General features: G+C 42.4%; 1 pseudogene; it reads left to right on the top strand.

Moving 5' to 3' along the window:
• LOC122479783 overlaps window positions 1-15546 on the top strand; it is a 46417-nt pseudogene that overhangs the window by 17604 nt on the left and 13267 nt on the right.

Raw genomic sequence — 15546 nt, 5'->3', positions numbered from 1 at the left:
GTAAAGGGAACAAAATAGACTCACAAGTAGGGTGCAGGCCTCAAAGCTGCACACAGCCCCACCTTGCCCAGTGCTTAAAGAGGGAGATGTCATCTCCAACTTAGTAACCAAGGACGGGAGCCTGGGAGGGACCAAGTGCCAAGGGCATTTTAAAGAAGAGACCACATCAGGAGAGTGGCAGGAAAACATGTTTGCTTTGCTTTGCTTCTCCCAACCCCCACCCCAACACACACAAACTTGGACCTGAAAGCTGCTGATTTTCCAGGCCCTTTGCTTCAGGTAAGGAACGTGACAGAGAGGAGAACAGGACCAGGCCTCAGATTCTGAGACCTAAAGCCACTCCAGGACAGAAAGGACTCTGGATCTAAGCAAAGTATTTGGGATGTAGTATTTGTTGTATTTGAAGAGAGGGTGATTTCCTCTGTATATGAGAAAAGATCCCTCTGGGGTGGTGGAAGGGAGGAAGAGGAAAAAACAATGACAGGACAGAAATGGTGGTTCCTAGATGGAGAATAGGGGGTGTCCTCCACCCTGCAAACTAGAAAGAGCCTTGGGAGATCCCAGATAGGAAATAGCTTATGTTGTGTGTTCAGGCAGAGGTGATATCTTGGCCTCTAGAGGTCCCATCCTGGTGTGGTTCAGAGCAGAGTAAGTGCCTTCCCATGACAGCCAGAGTAATAACAGTGAGGCCTCAGCATTAAGAGGACCATCACCTTGGGGTGCCTGGGTGGCGCAGTCAGTTAAGTGTCTGACTTGGGCTCTGATCATGATCTTGCAGTTCACAAGCACAGAACCCCATGTTGGGCTTTGTATGACAGCTCAGGGCCTGAAGCCCACTTCTGATTCTGTGTCTCTCTCTCTCTCTCTCTGCCCCTCCCCTGCTTGCATTCTCTCTCTCTCTCTCAAAAATAAATAAAAACATTTAAAAAAAAAAAAAAAGGGCCATGACCTTGAAAGATTGGCTCATGTTCCCGTGACCGTGGGCTGAAGGGGCAAGCGATGTCTCAGCAGCTCCCATGGCAGCTGCAGGCACACCTCTGGAAAGCCTTCACACAGGGGGTCTCCATGGTAGTTGGAATTTCAGAGATCCCTCCCTGATCCCTGACCCATTCTCCCACCCTTGTTATTCAGATCAAACACCAATTTAGTACAGCTGGGAAGGGACTTTGCAGGTGGAATTAAGGTTACTAATCAGCTGACCTAAAATAGGGATGATAGGGATTAACCAGGTGGGCCTGATGGAATCAAGCAGAGGAGGAAAGCGGAAGAGTCCCTCAGAGAGCTGCAGCAGGAGGCTAAGTCAGAGGCTTAAGCATGAGAGGGATTTTCTTCTTCTTTGTTGGTGCCCACGAGTACCATGAGCTACCCATGAGTAAGGCCAGGGAGGAGACCTCTAGGAGCTGGGGGTGACCCTGGCCTACAGCCAGCTGGAAAATGAAGACTTCAGTCCCTCAAATACAAAGAACTGAATTGTGGGGTGCTTGGCTGGCTCACCCAGAAGAAGAGCATGTGACTCTTGATCTCGGGGTCATGCGTTCAAGCCCCACATCGGGCCTAGAGATTACTTACTTAAACAAACACACTTAAAAACAAACAAACAAACATCACAGAACTGACATGGGCCAAAAACCTGAACAGGCTTGGAAGATGACTTTTCCCTATGGCCTCCAATAGAAGCCCTGCTCAGCCAACACCTGAGTAAAACCTGTGTTGGACTTCGGACCTACGGAAGCCTTAAGATCATATATTTATGTCGTTTTAAGCCGCTACATTTGTGGTGATTTGTTACAGCAGCAATAGAAGAGTTTGGGATGGTGCGTCTGCAGTTGGCAGGGCACAAGGTAAGTGACCGTATGTGACACCCTCCAGACACCGAAGACCCCATCCCTCAAACCCCAGAACTGTGACAAGATCTGGGGTTCAGGGGGTAAATTCCAATTTGAGATTACATCCCTGCCATGTCTGTGAGACAGGGATCAAAACAAACTGAAGGATAGGAAAAGTTTGTTTTTCACACACCTGAATTTGTGGCCTGAGATTGGGACCCCCTTCAAGAACTTTTATAGAGATCTCACATTCGATGGACTTAGAATCTTTCCTATGGAACTAGAGTGTATTATGCTAAGTGAAATTGTCAGAGAAAGACAAATGCCCTATGATTTCACTCAAATGTGGCATTTAAGAAACACAAGAGATTAACACAGAGGAAGGGAAGGAAAAATAAAAACAGAGAAGGAGACAGACCTTAAGAGACTCTTAAATGCAGAGAACAAACTGAGGGTTGCTGGAGGGGTGTTGGGTGGGGGATGGGCTAAATGGGGGATGGGCATTAAGGAGGGCACTTGTTGGGATGAACACTGGGTGTTATTTTATTTTATTTTTTTTCAGGTTACATATTCATTTATTTATTTATTTTTATTTATTTTTTTTATGAAATTTATTGACAAATTGGTTTCCATACAACACCCAGTGCTCATCCTAAAAGGTGCCCTCCTCAATACCCATCACCCACCCTCTCCTCCCTCCCACCCCCCATCAACCCTCAGTTTGTTCTCAGTTTTTAACAGTCTCTTATGCTTTGGCTCTCTCCCATTCTAACCTCTTTTTTTTTTTTTTCTTCCCCTCCCCCATGGGTTCCTGTTAAGTTTCTCAGGATCCACATAAGAGTGAAACCATATGGTATCTGTCTTTCTCTGTATGGCTTATTTCACTTAGCATCACACTCTCCAGTTCCATCCACGTTGCTACAAAAGGCCATATTTCATTTTTTCTCATTGCCACGTAATATTCCATTGGAACACTGGGTGTTATATGTCAGTGATGAATCACTAAGTTGTATTCCTGAAGTAAAAAAATAAAATAAAAAATAGAATAAGAAAAAAGAATTAATGTTTCCTAAAGGCTGAGAGCTTCTCTGTCCAGGTCAGCATTTTTTAAAGAAACGAGCAAGGGAGAGAGAGGCAGAAAAAGATAGAGGTAGGGGCTCCAAAGTGCGTCTCCACCGAACCCATAGCCTGTGCCCACTGAACCTTCCAGTGCCAGATGCTCTTGGCATAGTTGCTCTTGTGCTGGTGAAGGACTGGAGGCCTTGTCTGTTGCTGCCTGGGAGAAGGTGTCACCTGCGTGGGGCGCGCTCAAAACCACCCGAGCTTCTGCTTTGGCAGCCCCTGAGTGAGACGAGAGAGGAGAGGTGAGGCTGGTGGTTCCTGGGTGTGGGAAGGCGGACAAAATGTGTAAGAGGGTCTAAAGGTACACACTTACAGTTATAACATAAGTCCTGGGGGGGACATAATGTACAACATGGTGACTGTAGTTAACAATACTGTATTGTTTATTTCAAAGTTACTAAGAGAGTGTTAAAAATTTTCATCATAAGAAAGAATTTGTAATTGGTGACAGATGGTAACTAGAGTTACTATGGTGATCATTTTGCAACATACACAAAAATCAAATCACTGTGTTGTACACCTGAAATTAATGTTACATGTCAGTTTAAAAAAACTGAAAGGTGAAGTCTGTTGGACCTTCTCTGGGTGGCCTGGGTGCCAGGGGCTCCCTAAGCTGAGGTGTTGAGCTCCGTGCTCCTGGTGCATTGCTCTGCTCAGGTTATCATAACCATTTAATGACCCACCTGCGATCCTTTTTGGGGATCTTAAGGGCAGTGAGGCAACTGGGTCTCGGAGAGAGAGCACTGGTAAGAGGAATATAAAGTCTTGGGGATGGATAAGAGGGCAAGCTTCATGGTCAGATGAACTTGGTCCAAATCTTGGCTTTCATCATTAGCTGGTGAACTTGCTTCTCTTTTTTTTCCTTTTTAATTAATTTTTTTTTTTTTTTTTAAGTAGGCTGCTTGCCCAGTGTGGGGCCAGGACCCTGAGATCAAGAGTTGCATGCTGCACCGACTGAGCCAGTCCTACACCCCAAGGGTGAGCTTGCTTCTTGACCTTTCTGGGCAGTAGTTCCCTCATTTGCAAAATGGGTCTGTTGCTCTGTTGTAAGGCTTTCGCGAGAGAACCCATGTGAAGCAACTGGCATGTAGGACATGGAGGAGCAACCTTACCTATCTGTGATGATGCACAAAACGTCTGGAGGGGGAGATTACACATTTAATAGGATTCTCAGATTCTGTTAAAGGTATTCCATCAGAAGTTAGAGAAGAATGTTTGCCTACTAGGAGGCAGCATGCATTCCTGATTAGTGGCATTTGTAGTTTCTGGGTGTCCATTGGTGAGGTTTTTGGGGGGAGAGTGGGGTTCGCGGGGTCCAGAGCCAACAGCCAAGAAATAATTCTTGAAGACATCTTTGGTGCAAGAAGGTGATTTTATTAAAGCACAGGGATGGGACCCGTGGGCAGGAAGAGCTGCCCCGGGACCATGAAGAGACACAAGTGATATACTATGGAGCTGAGGGAGGCAAAGTCCAGGGGAAGTTTCCAATGAGATTTTCATGTGCTAAAGAAGACTCACAGGATACTGGGAGCCCAGCTATTGTCAAGCTAAAGTTGTTTTTCCCTCTAGCAAAACATCAGCATTAAGGCAGTAGGGAGTTTCTGGAGAAACCACCCTCAAGTGTTGGTCAATGGGCTGCAGGTTGTAAGGAAATTTTATTTTATCTGCCATTTCCTTCTGCCTTTGTTTCCCACATCATCCAGCGCTTACCCTCTCTTGCCAACAACACCTATTACTTTACTTTTGCGGACCGTGTTCTTGTTTGTGGTCAACTTTGAGAAAATGCCTTGTCTTGTAGAACCCAATGGGGCCAGATCCTCCCCCCCCACCCCCCCCGCCCCGATCCAGCTGTGGGTTGTGCAAATGTCTTTGGCTTAGCCAATTAAACTTTTAAAATTAAACTTTTAAAATTTCCTGGAAGTTGTCTCTGATTTTTTTTCCGGACTCTATTATGTAGATACTGAACCTTCTCCGTTGGTCATCTTTTCTCTTTCAGTTTCTACCTATTTACTTTGTTCTCGTGACTGGATAGTCCCCTCCTTTTATCTTTCAGAGTTTCTGTTGAATTTACTATTTTAGCTATCATAATTATAACTCACAAGAGCTCTTTTCTGTTTCGTGATTATTCCTTTTCTTTCCCACATATAGTATTCTGTTCTTGTTTCATGGATGTATATTGCCTTAGTTATTTCAGGCTGTTATAGTAAAATACCACTGACTGGGAAACTTATAAAGAACAGAAATAGATTGGCATGGTTGCCTTCAGGTGAGGCAACCACCTGATTCATAGCCAGCACCTTGTCACTGTGTCCTCTATCAGTTCGGTGCAAGAGGGTGGGCTCTCTCTAGAGACTTTTTTTTTTTTTTTTTTAAATAAGGCACTAATCACATTCATGAGGGCTCTATTCTCTCGACCTAAACACCTTCCAAAGGCATACCACATGATACCATCACCTTTGGAGATAAAGATTTTAACATTTGTAAATTTGGGGGAGACACAAACATTCAGTTCATGGAGACCATTATTTAGTTTTTTTTTCTTTTTTTTTAAGTTTATTTATTTTTTGAGAGAGAGAAAATGAGTGGGGAGGGGCAGAGAGAGCAACAGAGAGAAAATCCCAAGAAGGCGCTGCACTGTCAGCTTGGAGCCCAGTGGGGGGCTTGAACTCACAAACCGTGAGATTGTGACCTGAGCTGAAACCAAGAGTCGGAAGCTTAACAGACTGAGCCACCCAGAAACCCCTATAGTGTTTTTTCTTTTTCTCTCCCCTCTGAGTTGCTTTTATTCTTTTTTTAATATATATATATTTTAATATTTTATTTTAATATATATATAATATATTATATATATATATATAATTTTTTTAAAGTTTTATTTATTTATTTTTGAGAGACACAGAGACTATGTGAGCAGGGGAGGGGTAGAGACAAGGAGAGGGAGAAAGATTCCCAAGAGGCTCTGCACTGTCAGTGCAGAGCCCAACATGGGGCTTGAACCCAAGAAATGGCAAGATCATGACCTGAGCTGAAAATAAGAGTCAGACGCTTACCTGACTGAGGACTGAACCACCCAGGTGCCCCTGAGCTGCTTTTATTCTGATTGCTTGGTGTCTTGCCTTTTAGAGGAAGACACTAAAAAGCAAATCAAAAGTTCTCTGGGCATTCCCACCCTATCTCCCCATAATTAACAGCAGTCATGATGTTGCTTCTCTGTTCCACTTCTTTTCTCTGAATGTTAACACTTTCCATTGTTTGATGTATTCTGCTACATTAATGACTTTATTTACTATAATTCCCAATTGTTTTGTAGGGTATTAAGGTTTTTTTTTTTTCCTTTTACAGGTACCTTGCCAGACATAGTTTTCCACATATGGTTTTTTTTTTTTTTTCATCTAAATCACTGTCTTGGAATAAATTCTGGGAGTGGGGTTACCAGGTCAGAATCTTGTAGGCATTTCCATTGCTTTTTCCTGTGTGTTGCCAAATTTCTTCCTAAAGGTAGTAGATACAGGTCCAATGTCAACAGCAACAAATGAGTACAACCTTTCAAGCATAGGATTTCTGAGTCTTTCTTGTTAATTTCAAAAGTACAAATTAGCACTGTTTAAATCTCATTATTTAGATTTTTCTTTTCTTTGGTTGCTAATGAGGTTGAATAGTCTTTCACATGAATCTGCAAAAACAGCCTGGAAAAACACAAGGAACCCCACTGGACATAGAAAAGCTCCTCAAAGAACTTTCAAACAGTTGCGAAAGCAAAATATTTTGTGTTGATGTATTGGCAGTGGTTGTGTGTGTGTAATTGGCATACATCACCAAATACATTTAAGCAGTATAGCACATTTCACATATATTGTGAAATGATTACACAGTTGGTTCAGCTCACATCCATCATCTCATATAGATACAATAAAAAGAAAATTTTCTTCTTGTGATGAGAATGCTTGGGATTTGCTCTGTTAACAACTTTCTTAGATTTCACACACCGCTGTTAGCTATAGTCATCATGTTTATGTTATATCCCTAGTACTTGTTATCTTAGTTATTTGTCTTTTAACTGGAAGTTTGTACCTTTTTGTTTAAGATTCTATTTTTAAGTTATGTCTACACGCAATGTGGGGCTTGAACTCATAATCCTGAGACCAAGAGGTACACGCTCCACTGACTGAGCCAGCCAGGTGCCCCGAATTGTGTACTTCTTGTCCACCTTTCTCTAATCCCCCTTCCTCTGATCCTTTGCCTCTTGTAACCCCAAGTCTGAGCTTGATTTTCCTATAAGTTTGATTTTTTTTTTTTTTAGATTCCACATGTTAATGAAATCATAGAGTATTGTCTTTCTCTGACTTATTTCACTCTGCATAATGCTTTCAAGGTCTATCCATGTTGCAAATATTAGGATTTCCTTATTTTTTTTAATGGCTGAGTAATATTCTGTGTATGTGTGTGTGTGTGTGTGTATATACCACACACATACACCACAACTTGTTCTGTTTTAATATTTATTTTGAGAGAGAGAGAGAGAGTGTGTGCAAGTGGGGGAGGGACAGAGAGAGAAGGAGAGAGAAAATCTTAAGCAGGCTCTGCAATATCACCACAAAGCCCGACGTGGAACATGATCTCAGAACCATGAGATCGCGACCTGAGCTGAAATCAAGAGTTGGATGTTTAACCAGAGAAGCCACCCAGATGCCCCCACAATTGCTTTATCCATTTATCCACTGATGGACACTAGGTTCCATGTCTTGGCTATTGTAAATAATGCTGCAATGAATTTGGGGGTGCAGCTTTCTGAATTAGTGTTTTCATTTCTTTTGGATATATTCCTAGAAGTAGAATTGCTGGATATAATAATATAATTTTTGAGGAGCTTCCATACTGTTTTCCACAGTGGCTGTAGCAATTCACAATCCCATAAAGGTTCCTTTTTCTCCACTTCCACACCAACCCTTGTTATCTCTTGTCTTTTTTGGTGATGGCCATTTTAACAGGCATCAGGCAAGATCTTACTGTTTTTAATTTGCATTTCTTTCATGACTAATGATGCTAAAAGCATCTTTTCATGTATGTGTTGTCCTTTCATATCTGGACATTTCATTGGAGAAATAGCTATTCAGGTGCTCTGTCCATTTGTAATTTTTTTTTCTTTTGCTGTTGCATTGTATGGGTTCTTTATATATATTTTTAATATTAACCCCTTATCAGTTTTATTATTTGCAAGTGTTTTGTACCATCCTGTAAGGTATTCTTTTCACTTGGTTGATGGTTTCTTTTGCTCTGCAGGAGTTATAGTTTAATCTATTCCCACTTCTTTATTCTTTATTTTGTTGTTTGTGTTTTAGTTGTCCCATCCAAAAAATCATTATGAAGACCCATGTCAAAGAGATTTATTGCTATATTTTATTCTAGGAGTTTCATGGCTACAGATCTTACATTTAAGGCTTTTTATGTCTATGTATTTATTTTGAGAGAGAGAGAGAGAACGGGGAGGGGCAGAGAGAGAGGAGAGAGAATATCCCAAAGAGGCTTCATGCTGTCAGCGCAGAGCCAGGCTCCGGGCTTGATCCCACTGTGAGATCATGACCTGAACCAAAATCAAGAGTTGGATGCTTAACAGACTGAGCCACCCAAGTGCCCAAGGCTTTAACCCATTTTGAGTTAATTTTTGTGAATGACGTTAAGGTATGGATCCAGTTTCGTTCTTTTACATGTGACTCTCCAGTTATCCTGGCACCATTTATTGTAGAGACCACCTTTACTCCACTGAGTATTCTTGGCTCCCTTGTCAAATATTAGTTGACTGTATATACTTGGGTTTATTTTTCAGCTCTAGGTTTTGTTCCATTGGTCTATTTTTCTATTATTATTGCCAATACCACACTTTTGATGACTATAGCTTGAAATCAGGAAATGTGATGCCTCCTATATTGTTCTTTTTCAGGATTTCTTTGGCTATTCGGGGTCTTTTGTGGTGTTACATTAATTTTAGGAGTGGTTTTTTTTTCCTTTTTTTACTTATGTAAAAAGTGTCATTGGAATTTTGATAGGGATTTTGCAGAAGTTTTTAACCTGGGTGTCATGGGCTGCATGCAGTGGGTTGACTTCCTGAAATGATATGCAAAATTTTGTGTATATATGCACATTAGCAAGAGGGGAGGGTCCTTGACTTTCATCACAACCTCACAGGGATCTGGACCTAAAAGGCTAAGTTATATGATGAAAGTTTTCTGCCCCAAGTAACAAAAAGGTAATACAGGAAGACTCTGGAGTGAGACTTCCTTGGTTTGGAATCTCATTCTGCCACTTGTCAGCTTTACCATCTTGGGCAAGCTACTACTGTCTCTGTGCTGTGAGATGGGATGATGGTGATAAAGAGTTTGCACATAAAGTACTTTTAATAGTACCAGGCACAGAAAAAAGAAAAAAAGAAAAAGAAAGGGGCTCCTAGGTGGCTCAGTCCGTTAAGTGTCTGATTCTTGGTTTTGTCTCAGGTCACGATCTCACCATTCGTGGGTTCAAGCCCACGTTGGTCTCTGCACTGACAGCCTGGAACCTGCTTGGGATCCTTCTTCTCTCTCTGCCCCTCCTCTGCTTTCTCTCTCTCTCTCTCTGTCTTGAAATAAGTAAGTAAACTTTAAAAAAATAGTACCTGGCACATAAATGTTTAATATATAATACATATATATTTTAATACATAATAATACATAATATATGTAATACATATAATACATATATAATATGTATTATAAATAAAAAAATAATAAATATTTAGGGGCACCTGGGTGAATCAGTCAATTAAGCATCTGACTTCGGCTCAGGTCATGATCTCATGGTCTGTGGGTTCAAGCCCCGTGTCAGGCTCTGTGCTGACAGCTCAGATTCTGTGTCTTTCTCACTCTCTCTGCCCCTCCCCTGCTCATGCTCTCTCTCTCTCTCTCTCTCTCAATCTCTCAAAAATAAAATAAACATTAAAAAATTTTTGAAAATAGAAATTGTCTAAAAACTTAATAATTAGAACCTTCTAACCATAGGATTGGCTATGGCATGTAGCAATGAGTTCCCTGTTGTTTGAAGTGTTCATGAAATAGATGACAAACATCAGGGAGGCTTTTGAGAGGATCTCTGAATTAGAAGAGGGGTTGAATTAGGCCCTCTTAAGTTTCTATGAATTAAATTTTCCCTTCGGGCAGGTGGCAAGGGTGAGACCAGCAGGCCTCCAGCAGGAGTGACAGCTGCTCTTGCTAAAATGGAAATGTATTTGTGAACAAGCAGGCTGTTTCAAGAGCATATTTCTGGCACACTCTTCAAGACCAAGTGAGATTCTGCACCATTATGAGCAGAGAGAGTACGAGTGGGGGAATCGTCCTGGGTGCCCTGGGAGATCACATAGTAGGGGATTAGGAGTGGAGCCTTGTGGAGCGGAGGCTGCCTGTTCCAACTGCTCCTCTGATTAACATATTTAATGAGCACTTACCAGGCCTGAGGGCTGGGTGTCATGGTGGGTGGTGGGTGGGGTTAAAAGATGAATGAGATCCAATACCACTGTTCCTTCACTGTGCTAGTTTTCATTCCACTTATTGGACTTATGGGCTATTCATGGAGGGGTAATAAAGTCCAGCCAAGTGGCTGAGTAATATGGATGTCTTTGGAATGGTTGGTTCAGAGAGAAGTTCTCTGTGTGGATGTATTTGTGCCAATGAGCATAGGGTATCCATGCACATCTCAGATTCCCAAACTCTGGATTAAGTAAAATTTGAGTGGGCTTGTGCTGAGCGAAATTTTCTTCTGGTTGGTTTATCCAGAAACAGACTCTGAGAGAAGGATTGTGGTACACCCTGTTTATTTGGGAGGTGAAGAAACCCTAGGAAGGGGAGACGAGAATAAGGCAGGGATGGGGAGGTGAGTATCACTTAATTCCCCTGCACTTGTAGCCTGCCAAGGGAGTCGGGGTGCAGAGAAGGCCTGAGTGCCAGAGAATGCTCTGAAATAAAGAACTGCAGGTATTGGCAGTTGGACATCAATGGGTGACAAGTGGTAAGAGAGATGGACAGGCCACCAAAAGCATCTGTTATGGTGTTTTTGAGTACAACACTGATGTAAGCAAGGCCCAGTGTGCATTGAGAAGCAAGATGGGTCCCAGTGAGTTCCTTCTCAAGCCTGAGGTTGACCAGGGGCCCTGTATAAAGTTGTTGGGTCTTTGTGCTTTGTAAAGGCAGCTGGCCATGGAGGCACAGGTGGGGCTGAAAGAGCCAGCTTCTGCTCAGTATATGGCCCCTGAGTAAGAGATACTCCCAGTAAACCCGGGTTTGAATTCTGAGGGAAGATGAAAGCATGAAGTCTCAGAAGGGTGAGAGGAAGGTGTAGAGAAGGAAAGTGGGGGCTCCGGAAGTCTCAGGATGTGCCTACCTTCTGCTACGTCTTCACCAAGACCAGCAGTGGGGATGGCCTCCCACGAGATCCCTGGAACTTTGTCACATATGCTCTGTCAACACTTTCTGTTTGAGTACCCTGAAGCCTTTCATAGTTAGTGGAGGAGCATGAGCCTACAAGTCCCCAAACCTGGGATCTAGTCCCTGCCCTGTTGCTAACAGCCATGTGATTTTGGCAAACCAGACATGACCAAAATTCAAGTTCTCAGACGCCAGTTGAGGGCCAACTTTGCAAACAGGCTTTTAAAAGGATAACAATCTCAGGCCTGCTATGTTACCTGTTTCTGGCACAACTGATGAATATTTTCTGTAACTATATAATAACTTCAGGTTTGGAGCTAGTGACACTGAGTTTGAACCTTGCCTCCAACATTTATAAAGTAGATGTCTTTTGCCAAGTCCTTACCATCCCGTGCCTCAATTTCTTCACCTACAGAAAGAAATTCCTTCCCCTGCAGGATTAGAGGGATTGTGTGCAAAGTGTCTGGAAGGTAAACTGAGCTATTCCTGTTGGTGTCCATCTTTTCTCCTCCCTGTCTGTTGGCAATGTGATGTTTTGGTCCGATGCCTGGGGCACAGGGCAGTGTGGTGGAACTTCACAGAACTTCGAGATCAATTCAGGTGGAGGAGGAGTTTGTTGGGGTCTTCTCTGTCCTGGGGCAAAAGTGAGGCCCACTCCCTGCCTGCTTCTACCCTGCTTTCCGTCTCACGGGGCTGGATGAACATTTCGCATTAATGGACCCCCTTGTACACCTGAGTGCTGAGTTTGAATAACTGGAGAGGGGGGAGAAGATGGGGTTGGGCCACTTATTTCCTTGGTTCCTTCTCCCTACGGTTTTGCGGGATTGCTGTGCCCATCTACCCAAGGCCACAGCTGTTGTCCACCGACACTCACTGCACTCCTGTCCTCTCCAGGAATGATGATTATTCTTTCCACTTGCTCTGTCAAGGCTGGTGAGAAGGGGTGGGAGCAGCTCCCCCCTCTTGTTTGGCCAGTGGAGGGGAACGTGGGGAGGGATACTGTACTCTCCACTTTGGTTTCCTGAAACCTGCCCCAACCTCATAAATGGCCCTTTTATTAAAAATCCAAATTACCTAATTGAGTGTGTCATCTGTTTCTAGTAGAGCCCTGCTGGTAGGAGGAGTTAGGACTCCTGGCTTGGAGCCCAGGCCTTGCCATTCGGTAGCTGTGGAAGTAGGAACAGGTCACCTAACAGGTGTCGACCAGAGGGGTGGAGTCTAGCCCTCCTCTGTCTGTGCCTTCAGCATCACAAGTTGAGGCTTTCAGACTGTCACTTCTAGGGGCTAGACAAGAGCTCCATGAGTGAAGAGGGTTGAATGAAGAGGGAATGTGGAGAACGCAGCTCTCTCTAAGATTCTTGTGCAGGAATGCAGATAGTGTGGCCAGAGCTTTTCATTTTTATTACTGTTACTCTGCAATACATTTTAAAATTCTACAGTAAGGGCAAACACAAGTGTGTTTCTGCCCACTACACTATGGACACCAGTCAGAACTTTTGATTTCTTAAGAGAAGCTGAAAATCCAGATTTTAATGTGAACTCTTATAATTTTTTTCCTTCTTTATTTTGAACTTAAAAAATTTTTGATTATTTTGAGAGAGAGTACAAGCAGGGGAAGGGCAGAGAGAGAGAGAGAGAGAGAGAGAGAGAGAGAATCCCAAGCAGACTCTTTACTATCAACACAGAGCCCAATGAGGGGCTTGAACTCTTGAACTTCGAGATCATGATCTGAGACAAGATCAAGAGTCAGATGCTTAACTGACTGAGCCACCCAGGCATCCCCCAAGTATTTTTTTTAATTAAAGTATAGTTGATACACAATGGTAATTAGTTTCAGGTGTGCAGCAGAGTGATTCAATGACTCTGTCACAACAAGTGTAGTTGCCATCTGTCCCCACACATCACTATTATAGCACCACTGGCCATATTCCCTATATTGTACCTTTCATTACCCTGAGTCATTTGTTCCATAAGTGGAAGCCATACCTCCCATTCCCCTTTGCCCCTTTTGCCCATCCCTCTACCTTTCTCCCCTATGGCAACCACCAGTTTGTTCTCTGTATTTATGGGTCTGTTTCTGCTTTTGTTTCTTTCTTTAGTTTTGTTTTTTTTTAGATTTCACATATAAGTGAAATCATATGGTATTTGTCTTTCTTTGTCTGACTTGTTTCACTTCACCTAATACCCTACCCTATAGGTCCATCCATGTTGTTGGAAACGGCAAGATCTCTCTTTTTTAGGCATTAAAAAAAATTCATTTATTTTTGCAAGAGTGTAAGTGGGGGAGGGGCACAGAGGGTGACAGAGGATCCCAAGCAGCCTCTGTGCTGACTGGCTGATAGCAGAGAGCCTGATGTGGGACTCAAATTCATAAACCGTGAAATCATGACCTGAACAGAAGTCAGATGCTCAACCAACTGAGCCACCCAGATGCCCCTCTTTTTTTTTTTTTATGGCTTAATAATATTCCAGTGTGTGTGTGTGTGTGTGTGTGCCACTCTTCTTCATCCATTCACCTATCACTGGACACTTGGGTTGCTTTCATACCTTGGCTATTGTAAATAATGCTACAGTAAACATAGGGGTGCATATATCTTTTCAAATTAGTGGTTTTTTTCCTATTGGGTAAATACACAGTAGTGGAATTACTGAATTGTATGATATTTCTAATTTTTTAAACACTTTTTGTTTTGTTTTTAAGTAATCTCTACACCCAGTCTAGGGCCTGAACTTACCACCCTTGAGATCGAGTGTCACATTCCACTGACAGAGCCAACCAGGTGCCCCATATTTCTAATTTTTGAGATACCACAGTACTGTTTTCCACAGTGGCTATACCAATTGACATTGTCACCAACACTTAAGGAGCATTCATTTTTCTCCATATCCTTGCCAATACTTGTTATTTTTTGTATTGTAAAAAAAAAATTTTTATTAAAAAAATTTTTTTATTTAAAAAAATTTTTTTAAATGTTTTTATTTATTTTTGAGACAGAGAGAGACAGAGCATGAGCCCGGAAGGGGACAGAGAGAGAGGGAGACACAGAATCTGAAGCAGACTCCAGGCTCTGAGCTGTCAGCACAGAGCCTGATGTGGGGCTCGAACTCAGGGACTGTGAGATCATGACCTGAGCTGAAATCAGACGATTAACCAACTGAGCCACCCAGGTGTCCCCCCACGCCCGCCAAATTTTTTTAATGTTTATTTATTTTTGAGAGAGAGAGAAAGAGAGTGTGGGCGGGGGGTGGGTGGGGCGCAGAGAGAGAGAGGAAGGCAGATACAGAATCTGAAGCTGTCTCCAGGCTCCGGGCTGTCAGCACAGAGCCTGATGTGGCTTGAACCCATGAGCAGCGAAATCATGACTTGAACAGAAGCTGGACGCTCAACTGACTGAACCACCCAGGTGCCCCATTTCTTGCCTTTTTAATACCTGACAGGTATAAGGTGATATCTCATGGTGTTTTTGATTTGCATTTCCCTGATGATTAGTGATGTTGAACATCTTTTCATGTTATCTGTTGGCCATCTGAATGTCTTTTTTGGAAAGATGTCCATTCAGTTTCTCTGTCCACTTTTTAATTGGAATTTTTTTAGTGTTGTAATAATTTATATATTTTGGATGTTAACTGCTTATTGGATAGATTTGAAAATATTTCCCCCCATTTAGTAGGTTCCCTTCTTGTTTTGTTGATGGTTTCCTTTGCTGTTCAAAGCTTTTTATTTTGGTGTAGACTCAACAGTTTAATTTTGCTTTTTGTTTCCCTTGCCAGAGGAGACGTATCTAGAAAAATATCGCTAAGACTGATGTCTAAGAAGTTACTGCCTATGTTTTCTTATAGGTGTTTTATGGTTTTAGGTCTCATATTTAGGTCCTTAATCCATTCTGAGTTTCTTTTTGTGTATGGTGTAAGACAGTGGCCCAGTTTCATTCTTTTGCATGTAGCTGTCCAGTTTTCCCAGCACCATTTATTGAAGAGACTGTCTTTTCCCCATTGTATATTGTTGTCTCCTTTGTCATAGACTGATTGACCACATAAGTGTAGGTTTATTTCTGGGCTCTCTATTCTGTTGATCTTTGTGTCTCTTTTTGTGCCAGTACAATACTGTTTTGATTACCACAGCATTTTAGTATATCTTGAAATCTGGATGG

Source organism: Prionailurus bengalensis, chromosome A1, assembly GCF_016509475.1.
Source record: "Prionailurus bengalensis isolate Pbe53 chromosome A1, Fcat_Pben_1.1_paternal_pri, whole genome shotgun sequence".
In the NCBI taxonomy this organism is placed as follows: domain Eukaryota; kingdom Metazoa; phylum Chordata; class Mammalia; order Carnivora; family Felidae; genus Prionailurus; species Prionailurus bengalensis.
Note: the sequence above shows the minus strand (reverse complement) of the source record. Positions and strands in the feature narration are given on the sequence as shown.